This window comes from Alligator sinensis, unplaced genomic scaffold (assembly GCF_000455745.1).
Source record: "Alligator sinensis unplaced genomic scaffold, ASM45574v1 scaffold140_1, whole genome shotgun sequence".
NCBI lineage: Eukaryota > Metazoa > Chordata > Crocodylia > Alligatoridae > Alligator > Alligator sinensis.
In genome coordinates this window covers 5668429-5680236 of record NW_005841836.1, presented here as the reverse complement: position 1 = coordinate 5680236, position 11808 = coordinate 5668429, and positions in this window count along the sequence as shown.

The following is an 11808-nucleotide window of genomic DNA, read 5'->3' as shown; positions in this document are numbered from 1 at the left end:
CACACACACACACACACACACACACACACACATATATATATAGCCAGCTACTGGTTCAACACAGGTTTTGAAGAGCTCTCAGAGCAATTATTTACGTCATGTACTGACCGAACAAGAAGGATTATACAGAATATAAAGTATTCTGAAATTTCTACTTTTCAGCTAGTTGTTATCTCTGCCTAGCAGAGAAACAGCAGTATGGCCATTTTATTACAGTGTCTTGCACAGTACCCTTCCTTCAAATGTTCTCTCAAGCAGAATTCCAGTGATCAAGAACAATCAATCATTAGCTTGGTTGATGTTATTTCATCACAAAGGCTATTCTTGTTCTCGCACTGGATCAACAAAGGATGTTCTTAGCAGGGTGGATTTGATTTAAATTAAATTGATTTAAATCATGATTTAAACCACTGGTCAGGAAGCCTTGATTTAATCATCGTTTTCTACAAAAAGTGCATTCTTGTTGGTTGATATCCTTTATCCATTTAACTTCTTGAAACTTTGCACTTTTAGAGAAAGGTGAGGACTTGACTGTGTGTACACAAACTTGGAGAGAGACAATAGGGGTGATGGGTAGGTAATCAGGTCTATTCTATCTCCATATCATGCTGTGAACAAGGATTTTATCTCTGGAGATAAACTGTCCTTATGCCTGAAGAAGGGTGCTTGTGTCTGAAAGCTTGCAAACAATTGTTCCAACTATTTGGTTGATCTAATAAAAGATATCACATTTACCCAAAGAATGTTGTCTGCCTATGATGTTTGGAGACACAAATCCAGTTTGAGAACAGAAGCTAAGCTTCACAGAGATGCTTAATGGGATCTTCTAGACTGAGCACTGAGTCCCATTGCGTGGAGTGGTTTTTATTTAATCTTTACCAATCTGTAGAGGAGCCCCTGGGAACCCCAAAAGATTGGGCCCCTAATATAGTTCATAGCCACTTGTGACTTATTTATAAAACTTCTAAAAAGGTTACATGAATATACTGTTTCAAATAGTATACAATTAGAAATTATAATCTCTATTCCATGATGATATCTTTGAGCTTTAACATAATTTAAATTAAGACTATCTTTATATAAAAGTTTATTTTTTAAAACAACATCTTAAAAAAATTATGATTAAATCAAAAATACCTGATTTAAATAAAAATCCATGGGGGAAGGGGGGGGGTTTTGTTTTTTGGGGGGGGGGGTTTGTTTAAAAAAAAAAAAAAAAAAAAAAAATCATTGATTTTTATCCACCCTGGTTCTTAGAGAACATGCTTCACTACTAAGGGAAAAAGATAACTGCAAGAGTCTGAAAATATTTTGCCATCTTTGTTTCATTAGTTATTACTTTCATTGGGCAGAACAGGGTGGGAAAACACACTGGTTCAGCTATAGAAGTTGTTGAAGACCATCCTTGAAATGTTACTAGCATCTTTTTTATATCTTCATCTTCTCCTGGATGTGGTCTATACATTGCCAGAACATGATAAAGAATCCTAATTCCATATTGCAGAGAAGCATGAAAGAGCACAGTTCTTGATTCTGAAACGGGGCCTCCAATAGTAGAAGAAGGCAGTGCCCTCATACTATGATGATTACCCAGGACTAAATCAAGCCTCTTTCTGGGAACCATACATGCAACTGGATAAGTCACATCTCAAGTTACAACATCCATCATCAGTGTCTGATGATGATGCATCACTGCCATGATGCCTGCTGCCATCAACCTTGAAGGAAAAAGGTCAGAGGTTAACTGCCAATTTTCATTTTGCTGTTACATTTTGTTCATTTTGGGACAGCACAGAAAACTTAGTCATCGCAATAACCATATCATGCATATAGAAGCAGTGCAGGCCACAGCAAGCTTACCATCTAAACACCAAAGAGCTACTGCTGTTTTCCAGATCATGCTAATGATCCACCTTCCTTGCCTCCACTACCAAAGCATTCAGAAATGCTCACAAACAGCCTTAGACCAATCCCTTGACATTTTCCATTCAAACTCTGTTAGAATTCCACAAGTATATATTAGTCATACTGCCTCTGTTCTTTATTCTCCAGAGGAAATCTCAAAACAACGGGGTCATCAGAAGTTGTAAATTCTATTTCAGGTTAAGGATAGTGCAAGTTCTCAAGCAACCTGTTCACATCATATTCAGGGTTAAAGAGCTCTGGGTATAGTTTTAGTTCAGAGTATTACTAGATTCCTTTTACTCTTGGGTGTTTTGTCTTCTCTCCTCTCAGCTCGATAAGACATGAGTTCTGTGCCAGCACTTTTAGGGATACTTGGCATTTATTGACCCTGTCTGGATTGTGAAGAAAGAACATTTATGATGCTAAAAAATTATGATTTTCTTCCAGCTTTATACCATGCCTGGAGTTCGTGCATCCAAGTTCCAAGGTGATACACTTGGTTTAGTCCTTTATGCACACTTTCCCCATCTCTTACCTCTCTTCTCTGTCTTGCCACCACACTGGGCATCATACATTAATAAATAGACCTAGAAAGCCGTGTATTGTGGTTTGCTGATCTTTACCAAGTTGGCTGTCCTAATATTCCAGTGTCTATGATAATACAGGATCAAACCAACATAAAAAATAAAATAATTTTTTTCTATGTCCCTTACATTGTAATTTTAATGAGGTATTTGTTCTGTCTAGTAAACTCATAATGGGCAGTATCACAAATGCCAGAACAACTGGAACTCCTACAGGCATAAATGTAGTTGATTTGCATCTTCTGCGTAGTACCTCCAAAGGGGTGGGAGACAACGACACATGGATCAATATGCAAAGAATCTTTCCTTTGAACATCAGTCCCTTCCTTCATAGTCTCATGATGGGCACCTGTATAGCCTTCAAACGGTAGCATAATTGATCATTAAAGAGATGAAGGATGAACAGATCCACGTCCCATTCAGATTTCAATGTGCTGAAACAGGTATAACCGTTTATTAATTTAGGCAAAAGAAGTTCTTGAAAAAGCTTATGTATACATGAGTAAACATAAGATTTGCTCTGCATTTGTGATTTAGTTACCATTGATTACACTGAATAAAATCAAAAAGTAGATCTGCTTCTTCCAAGAGGTAAAGAATGGTTTGAATGTAGTCCAAAATATTATTGCATCTTTGACTAATAGCAGAATGACATGCAAGATCTACCACCTGTCAGAAATATTAGAACTTTTGAGAAAAATGTGTCACTTAGAAGATCCGTCAGTGGTTGCAGATATGTAAATGATCTCCCTTCTCCCAGTTCCCAGCCATAGATTGTGATGAGCCATCTTGAAGTCTTTCACCGATTACTTAAGCAAAATTTTGAGGAGCAAAATTTTCCACCTTCTGTTGTTGGGCACTCTACTTGACTTGAACCATACCATTTGAAAGATTGATATCTACCAGGGAAGTTATCCCAAGCTACTCCCAACCTCTGGGCAACAAGTCATAAAGAGAAAGTGTAAACCAGAATGTGGAACAAACATAATGAGAGAAGCGATGAGCTACCTATCACTAGCACTTGAGAGCTGGCCTTCCCATTTACCTGGGCTGAAATCCCGCCTCCATTCAAACTAATTACAAAACTCCCAACATCTGAAGTAGAACCATGATTTCAACCCTGATATATAGAAATGAAAAGGCAGCATATATCTTTACCAAGCACTTGAAGTATCAGATTTATATGTACTGTATAGCCACATGAATCACAGAGTAAAGGGCGGTCCAAATAACCTGTAGGTGTTCTGGACAGTTTCCTTCCCTGTTGACAGCATTACATTCAGCAGAAGGCTGAAATCAAGAAGCAAGATGTAGAAGGATGGAAGAGAGAAAGAATGAGGTAGATAAGGGTTAGTTCTGCATCTCCATGCCAAGGCACATACCAAACCATCATAGCTCAAACAGGTTAAACATATCACTTTGCAGAGCTGGAGAATACCACTTCACTTAGCCAGACAGGTATGTTTTCAAAAGCTTCCCTCACATAGAGCAAGTCATATTAATCAGTATAAGTTTTGCTGAGACCATGGAGGATTCATCCATATGATCTACTAGTATTTGGGCACTTTATCCAGGCACAGAGTGGTGGGGGCCAAAAGGCAATAAAAAAAGATGGTTGAAGCAGAAAGACTTTTGTGGTGCTACTCATGTCTTCTCTGGAAACCCAGCTGCAAAACAGTTTAACCATCAATGGTCAGAGAAATCCAGATCACCAGCTATCATTTCATTTAGTTTAGCTATCCTCCTACATCCAGAAAATTACAGGCTTGCATTATGACAAAAGCAAATGACTTTACAAAACAAAACAAAAAAAAGAATACAAGTAGACTGCACAGGCCTAATATTAGGTTCAAATAGTCCCTCCATCACAAGATGCACATAATACAGGCTAATAGAGAGAAACAATGCAACCATTACTTCACTTTAGCATCATTTTCAAGTCTCTCAATTTCACAAAAAACATAAATCAAAACCTTCATAGCACAGGGAGAAAGTGTTTCTTCCTCCCATGGAAACATTTTGATTTCTTTAAATAAAGGGACCATTTGGATAGGCTTTGGAAACAAGCTTTACTTAGTTGTCATGAATTATTAACAGGACAAAATCCCTTTTGTTGCCCTTTATAGAGGCTTGATTTACAAGTTAAAAAAAAAAAAAAAAAAAAAAAATCAGGCTGACACTTGTCTCTTGTACAAATACCCAACATTTTAAAAAATGCTCTGGGCATTATAAATATATTTTTTTCATGAATATGGCAACAACAATTCTATAAATAGCCATTCTTTATAAAACTGCTTCAAGACACTGTTTTTACAGACAACAGTAGGAAACCAAAAGAGAGTCATAATGCGAACCTTATCAAAAATGGAATAGAAAAGCTCTCCAATCAAGTCTGCTTTTTTAAAGTAGCTTTTTATTATTTTGGTACATATACAATTGCTTTATTCAAGGAGGAAAAAAACCCATTAACAGTTGATTTTGGACTCAGTCCTCAAGATGAAACAACTCAATATAATCGCATTGTCTTCCATGGGGCTATTCATACCACTTATAAAATCTTACACAGGTATTTAAGTACTCTGCTGGCTCAAAGCCCAAAAGAGCAATTGAAGACTTTCTAAGAAGGGGCATAATATTTAACACAATCTCCTGGTACAAGAACAACCAAAGAAAGAAAGAAAGAAAGGAGCCTGTGCAACTTTGACCAATTATCCCCAAATACATTTTGCAAAAAAGAGACCCAAAAAACAAACAAAAAAAACAAACAAAAACCCCCACAAGACAGGCCAGTCTCCTCTGAAAAGTAAACACCAAGATAAAAAAAAATTGTTTCTGAAAGTAACTGCATATTGCCTCTAGGAACTGAATATTTAATACCTGCTTATTTCTTCAGGCAATCTTTTCTTGTGTGTGAGAGTGCAAACCCCGAATCAATATAAACTTGTGAGAAAGCTGCATTTTTTTTGTAAATGAAGTTGAAGAAACCCTGGTATTGTGGCTTTATTTTGAACCCAATATAAATATGAACAGAACAATGTGCTGAAATCACTAAAATATCACGCACAAGATACAAGAGTAAGTTAATTTATAACAAAGTAACATAACGATTTACTTTGGGAAAGTGGAACCATTCTCTTTTTAGTATTATGCCCTTATGTCACAGCAATGCTGAGGAAAACATGAATGGGAGATCTAGGTCCACCACAGCACAGCTCTGCTCTTACATGGGTTTAACTCCATTGGATGCAGACAGATGTTACAACTGAAACATTTCCAACTAAAAACACACTCAGAAACATTTCATAAAGGAAATATTTCAGCCAGGGGACACACAAAAACAACAACAAGGTAGATGTATATATATATCTCCCTGGTTGAAATATTTCCTGTTTGAAAGGTTTCAAATGCTGCAGCCTCTTCTGCAAAGGGTGCTGGAGTAGGCTGCACCAACCTACAGCTCTGCTCTTCACTCCCCTCACCAACCTCACAGGGACACAAGAAAGACGGGAGGGGAAGGGAGAGTTAACAGCTGAGTAGAGGAATAAATGGGAGAGAGACAGGGGGAGCCTGCCTCAATCCCCTATGCCTTTCCTCTGCCCTTCTCAGTCAAGAGGTAGAGAGGCTTGGAACAGAAGGGCCTGGTTCTGGCGGTGGCAGCAGCCACCAGGAGTTGGCAGGGGTCTGGTAAGCCTGGCTCCTGGTCTGGCAGAGGTCCCAGCAGCGGCTGTGGAAGTCCCAGTGAGGACCTAGCATCTGGACAGCAAACAGGTTGTCCATCTCACTCCTCCCTGGATAGCACTGTCCCAGTACACATGGAACAAGTTGAACGCTCCACCTAATTTCTTCATGTACGGAGGTGCTATTTTGGAGTGGTTCAGCCACTTTACAAAGATTTCACAGGGCTGTGTGTCCAGCTGGTCCTTTGAAATGTTTCAAAGGTATATGAAATGTTTTCATGACTATGTTTGTCCACACTTATTGACTCCATCAGCTGGGAATATGACAACACTGATTTTGGTGGAGTAACACGGATGGGGGACTGGAATGATGTAGTGGTGAATCAGGCCCTCAGCCTTCCCAACAGCTCCCTAACCACGTAACTGACTTAAAGTGCATAGGAACACATTTAAAAAAAATTAAGACCAGCAAGGATTAGTAATAACTGGCCACATCTACACAAGACACTACTGCACAACCATTACCACACATTTACTACTTTTGTAAACAAGTACTAAATAAGTGTACTGTAACCTGAGCTACTACACAGTAGTGCCAGCAAACACCTTTTTTGTGGCACGACTGTGCACTAACCTAATAATACTGTGCAGTAGCGTCATGTCACTATTTTTGCTATGCAAAGCTACTGCACACTAGTATCAGGCTACTGTGCAGTCAATGTCTCATGTAGACATGCCCACTTAGAAATTTAGGCTTAGTTTTGCAGCTGTGGCCAAAAAAAACGCACCATAAATGAGGATGGAGGTTTGCTAAGGTACCTTTAAACTCCTTCAGTTCTGGACCAAACTCACCAAGGATGAAAGCCTACCTCCATGCAGATGCCTGCTGAATTCCCCACAAGACTGATCCCTCAGTGTGAACTGAAACAAACTGCCAGTGTCCCACAGGACTGTTAAACTGGGGATCATGAGAAAACAGAGAAGTTCCAGTTAATGCTAACTTACCCTTATGCCATGCCCTGTGCAACAGGGACTAGGTAGGTGCTGTTATTACCTACTCAGTCACAGGGGAGCTTTTTACACTGGTATGAGCCTTCTGAATCTGCTATGTCAGCATTAGAGGGAAAGGCATCCTGACCACAGCTTTTCTTACCACCTGTGACACTCAAAATGATGATAAAGATGGTGTTTATTCTCTTACCTTATTTTGATCTGTCCAGTAGAAGAAAAATCCCTGTGGATCTGTTTTGAGGATAATTGGAGTCACAACAGTGGAGTCCTAGCAAGAGGGGAGAAAACAAGAACATTAGACTTGCAAAACAGATGCTACATTGTTCTCCACCTTATCTTTAGTGTTCAGAAGTAGCAGTTCCTCAAAGACACCCTTAAGGTATTATTCATAAAATGTCACTATCACAGTTTAATACCACATGGCTCATCTCCATTTTTATAACCTAATGTATTTCCATTACTGAGAAGAGTAGTACTAAATTACTGCAGGCTTGTCTGTGCATAGCGTTATTTCAGAAAAAAATGAAAGCAGATTCAGCTTTACAGGAACAAGGTACTTTTATTCTGTAATTAGAGTGTCTACATGCTGATTAAATAAAGAATGGTTATGACAAAAAAAAAATACTTCAGCTTAGTCCAAGTTAACTTTCAAATGTAGACAAGCTCTAAAATGTTTATGAGACTTACATAGCATATATGTACAAGAGAAAATTTATTTACCCAGGAGTGATCACAGTGATATGTATTAAATTCCATTAGAACAGACTCTTATTAATTAATCCTGTAATCCATTATTAATGGTTTCCTTTTTTCCTACAATTATAATACTGTTTTATAGCTGTATAAAATCTGTAAAAAGTGTTCCTTGTATTGTAAATGCCATAGTTAAGATCTTTTTTTATATGTAAATCATCCTGAAAACAAATGCATGTGTCTACTAAACAGTTACAGACAATACAAGGATTTGAAGCTCAGTTATTTCCAAAGCAATAGTTAATCGAGGCCATTCTGCATATACCTGTAAAAAATGTGTCTCTGTACTAAACATTTTTAAAAATTAAATTTTCAAATCAAGTTGCAGTCTAGGACATCACACAACATTGTTACTCCAAACTTAAGCATCGCAAGTAACTAGGAGGAAGCAAGATAATGCTCATGTATCATAGGTGCTTGTGCAATCTTCATTCCTATAGTATCAGAGCACCTCATTAGCTGGTGCCTTTATTTTCACAATGCGTCTGAGTTAGGGAAGTGCTGTTATTCCCATTTTCCAGCTAGTGAGGCACAGAGAGGCTAAGGGATGTACCCAAAGTGTCACACAAGAAGCTAGTTATGGAGCAGGGGCTTAAACTGTGCGTCCCAATTCCAACACTCTTTATACATAAATAAGTAAGTAAATAAATAAAGAGACTGGAACTCCTCATCAAGTACCATATTGGATAAGGTAAAGACTATCCAAAGTAATCCCACACTAAACATCCTGAAGAAAGCCATTAGTGTCGAGCAGATGAGGGAACGACCCACTGATATATGGAATGGGGATAAAGAATGGGGACTGGATGGCGAGCTGGTTTGCTGGGTCCTTCTAGTAGGGTCTGCCTCCTACAGCATTTTCATGACTGCATCAGATATGACAGTAGCAAACTGCTGATGGAGGTCAGAATAAGGTTTAGGTACTTTCCTGAAAGAGAAGCATTTTTTCAGGAAGCCAGGTTTTGACTGGCTTTATTTCCCCCACAACAGAGAGAAAAAATTGTTTCACTGAGATGCACATCTGCCCTGTGCATGACAGGTTATTTCCCTTGGTACCTGCCTTGACAAGTGCCTATTGCTCTGACATGGCCACTCTCCTCACATGGTATCAGTCATGGCCTTTTTTTCCAGATCAGTTCTGATTAGGGCCACTACAAACATTCCTCCTAGAAAATGAGGTACCATCACTACTGCAAGAGCACATAGGCTGCTACCTGACTTACAACCAGTTAGGTATGGACATCCCTTTGCTAACTGATCACAGGTAGCTCCTCAGTTTTTCTGCCAATTCACTCCCTTTCTAGTGTGGATGGATCAAAAGCAATGTATAAAATTAAGGCTATATCTACAGCAGTGGTTCTCAACCTCGTTAGATGCAAGGCACCTCTCATTAGATTCAAAGCACCACACAGGAAATGCCAGCTCTTAGCTTTTACTCATTTTTTGACTATGGAAAAATACCAAAGCAAACGTTCTGTTGCAAAGAACACTGCAGAATGTTTTTGACATTGTGAATTCCTGTTTGAAATCACTGGGTTTATCTTGGACATCATGGCTAGGGACAGAAATTACACATAAACAGATATAAGTGATTGGAAACCAGTTCAAATATGTAACACAACAGAACTTCAGTGTACATAAACCACTTTCAAAATGGCTGAAAACAGTTTTAAAAAAAAAAAAAAAAAAAAAATCAATCAACCAACCAACCAACCTGGATGGATATAGTATCAGACTAACTGATTTAGGTTAAATTGGTTTATTGAACTTCTGTCCCAGATGCCCTCCAGATTCACATTCACTCACCAGTCCCCCAGCATCCCAGGATGCTTTGCACCTCCCCCACAAACCCCGCCCCCTCCAGCAGGGTGGGTGGGCTAGCCTTGGCCCAAGCAGTCTGCTCCAGCAGAGCAGGGAAGCATGCTTTAGCACCCCCCAGCTTCTGATCTGAGCCACTGCAAGCATGGGCTGCATTTCTGGAATCAAAAAGTGAATGTCTCTTCACTTGCTTGTTGGTTCAATCTACACAATTTAGACAAATCTGCAAAGATTAAATCAATTCAGCCTTAGGTTTTTTGACTGTCTGTACTTAGCTCATGTGTAGGTGCTTGCACACCTAACAATGCTAATATTAAACAGCATGCTGCAGCACCCTTAAAAGGCTTTCACTGTACCCTGGCTGAGAATCACTTATCTACACTGACAGTTAGTGAAAACCTTAAAACCAATCACCAGCCATCTGCATTGCAAAAACTGCATTCAGCCTCTAGTTTTAGTCCCACATTCACCTCCTTCTCTGTCCCTCCAAGAGGTGCTTAGAACCTCTTGGTGCCCATACAACCAAGACAGCAATCCTAGAATGCCCCATTCCTAATGTCTGGCCTTCTATACTTTGACTCTTTCTACTGCCCATAATTTGAAACAATCACAGGAGAGACAAGGAGCTGTACACCGATTCCTTGACAGGCTCCTTAAGGCAACCTGGGCTATATCTTTGTGCTGTGCTCAAAAAAGCAGCAGCACAAGTAGGACAGATTTTGTAGGAATACAATATGGAGGGGAGAAGGGCAGCTTTTGCAGCTGAAGCTGGTTAAGGATAACTTTCAGTGTCACTGTAGATGTCCCCTTAATGCAAGATGCCTACCAAAAAACAAAAACAAACCGTGTCATTTATTTAAAAAGGACATTGTCAACTTGAAATCTGGTTGAGTCTGATGCACACATTGGTTGGGTCTGATGAAATCTGGTGCACATACTGCACCATATCAATCATATCAAGGACAATACAAAGTCTTTCATTTAGGATGGAAAAATCCCATGCACTTGTACAGGTTTGGGACCAACTGGATAAGGAGCAGCTCTGCAGAAAAGGATGTGGGGGTTACAGTGGATAATAAGCTGAATACAAGTTAACAGCGTGCCCTTGTTGCCAAGAAAGCCAACAGCATACTGAGCTGCGTTAGTAAGAGCATTGCCAGCAGATAAAGGGATTATTCCCCTGTATTCTGCACTGGTGAGGCCACACCTGGAATACTATGTCCAGTTTTGGGCCCCCCACTACAGAAAGGACGTAGACAAATTGGAGTTTGTCCATCCCCAATCTATCTACCTATCACTACCTGATTTAAATGCAGCAGGCACAGTATGCTTCTGGCAGCCCTCTGGGGCAGGGCTGTCTACCTTTCAAGTAGCTGGGGGCTGCACAGCCCTCAGTCACAGCATGGCACTCCCTGGCCACATGAAGCACTGCACCATGCTCCTCCTGCACCACAGGCATCTGCATCCCCATGCTATACAGTCCCAACACTCCAGCATATTGTGCAGTATAGATCCCTCCCATTGACTCATGCAATGGGCACTCTGCTACACCATACCAGCACTCCACACGGTACTGCATGGGCACCCTGGGTCACCCCCTCAAGTCCCCCAACCCTCAGCCTGGTCTCCAAGGGCAGCCTCAGGCAACAGAAGCTGGAGGAGAGAAAAAGAAACTGGAAACTCTTATAGCAGGAACTCCTAGCATGATGTGGGGGACCAGTGTCAGAACTGGGAACCCAGGAACCACATGCAACCCACAGGCCCCTAGTTGGACAGCCTTGCTCTGGGGCATGGCAGTAGGTACCACACATCTATACCAGAGAGACACACACAATCTTGCCCCCAATGAGACAGAATCATATTTGATACAGTAAGCAGCAGCTACTAGACCTCCACTTCCTAGTTACACTTGTTATAATCTTCAGAGCTAGGACTGAGAATCCAGCTCAGAATCCTCTTGCCACTTTTTAGTGGTTGTAAAATTATATTTTAAAAATGTTATTAGTCCTCACTGCTGTATGAAAGCTAAACACACAGAGGGATAGTTGACTATAAAAGGG